The sequence below is a fragment of the Mandrillus leucophaeus genome, unplaced genomic scaffold (genome assembly GCF_000951045.1).
Source record: "Mandrillus leucophaeus isolate KB7577 unplaced genomic scaffold, Mleu.le_1.0 Scaffold367, whole genome shotgun sequence".
NCBI lineage: Eukaryota > Metazoa > Chordata > Mammalia > Primates > Cercopithecidae > Mandrillus > Mandrillus leucophaeus.
The window spans coordinates 1,172,155-1,174,165 of NW_012103887.1; positions in this window are offsets into that span (position 1 = coordinate 1,172,155).

The window sequence follows — 2,011 nt, forward strand, 5'->3', positions numbered from 1 at the left end:
CCTAGAGTGATTTAACAAATGAGTAAAATAAATGAACCCAGGAGGTGGAGGTTGCAGTGAGCTGAGATCACACCACTGCACTCCAGCCTGGCCAACAGAGCGAGACTCTGTCTCAAAAAAAAAAAAAAGAAAAAAAAAAAAGAGAGAGAGATCTTGCTGTGTTGTCCAGGTTGATCTCAACCTCCTGGGCTCAAACAGTTCTCTCACCTCAGCCTCCCAAAGTGCTGAGATTACAGGCATGAACCACTCACTGCACCTGGATCTCCTTTCTTTTGATAAAATGGCATAAAATTCCCAGAGCCTAATTGCTTTTTCAAGTTTCATTTCTTTTTGTGAACTTTCATGCAGTACTTGTAAACATTAATAAAAATGATGTTATTTTTCTCCTGTTGAGCTGTTATTTTTGGTTAATTTTTTTGCAGATCCCCAGACTCTGGACCTAAGAAAGCAGAGGAAACGTTTTTCCTCCCTAATAATAGTAATGGGAGCCTGGATCATGGAGGGATTGGTCAGGTCCCACCGCCACATGACTGCCCTGAGAATCAGATACACAGAACCCTGGCTCCCATACCACTGTGAAAGCACTTTTGCAACACAAAATGATCATGAAGTAAAGCATACATCGAACACAATTTACCTTTGGTTTTTTGTTTGTTTATTTGTTTGACTCAGAGTCTTGCTCTGTCACCCAGGCTAGAGCGTAATGGCTGGATTTCAGCTCACTGCAAACTCCGCTTCCTGGGTTCAAGCGATTCTCCTGCCTCAGCTTCTCAAGTAGCTGGGATTATAGGTACCCACCACCATGCCCAGTTAACTTTTTTTTTTTAAACAACAAACACAATTTAAAAACAATCTTGGCCAGGTGTGGTGGCTCACGCCTGTAATTCCAACACTTCGGGAGGCCGAGGCAGGCGGATCACCTGAGGTCAGGAGTTCAAGACCAGCCTGACCAATGTGGAAAAACCCCATCTCTACTACAAATACAAAATTAGCACACACCTGTAATCCCAGCTACTTGGAAAGCTGAGGCAGGAGAATCGCTTGAACCTAGGAGGCGGAGGTTGCAGTGAGCCGAGATCACACCATTGCATTCCAGCCTGGGCGCAATTGTGAAACTCCACTTAGATTCTGTTTTCACAATCTTGGTTTTCCTTGTCTCTAGTGAAGAAAGTTTTTGCAAAGGTCATGGAGAGATTATTCCTGGCCCCACACATATCCCAGGCGCTCCCCTTACAGAGCCTGCTCCTGACCCTCCAGCGCATTGAGCTGAGGCTGCCTTGAACCCAGAGCCAGGACCCAATCCCAGGCCAGAGTTAGGTGGTTGATTCACTGGCATTCCTAGAGGACTCAAGCTGCTCCAGCATCGACTTCTTATTCTCTTTCTGGACCTGCTGCTTGCCTGGATGGGAATACTTGTTTTTATCTGGCTTCCCTCTGGCTCCAAGTCCCCTCTGATGGAGGCCCAGCCCTGACTTTCTGTACCACAGCCACAGCTGATGAAGGATCATTCCTTATACAATGTGACTGTCATTGAGGCTGGAACCTCAAGCTGTTGAATGAAACAAGAAAGCAGTCTTTGCAGAGGTCTAGGCCAGGCCGGGCACGGTGGCTCATGCCTATAATCCTAGCACTTTGGGAGGCCAAGCCGGGTGGATTGTCTGAGCTCAGGAGTTTGAGACCATTCTGGACAACAAGGCGAAACCTTGTCTCTACTAAAATACAAAAAATAAGCCGGGCATCGTGGCAGGTGCCTGTAGTTCCCCCTACCTGGGAGGCTGAGGCATGAGAATTGCTTGAACCTGGGAGGCAGAGGTTGCAGTGAGCCAAGATCCCACCACTGTACTCCGGCCTGGGCAACGGAGTGAGACTCTGTCTCAAAAAAAAAAAGAAGAGTTCTAGGACAGGCCTGTAGCAACAGGTCACCTGGAACTGTGTTAAAAATGTTCAGGCCCTTGCTGCTGTGAATGAAATGGTTATGGGGGCGGTGGCGGGAATGTCGTTCCAGCTCCAC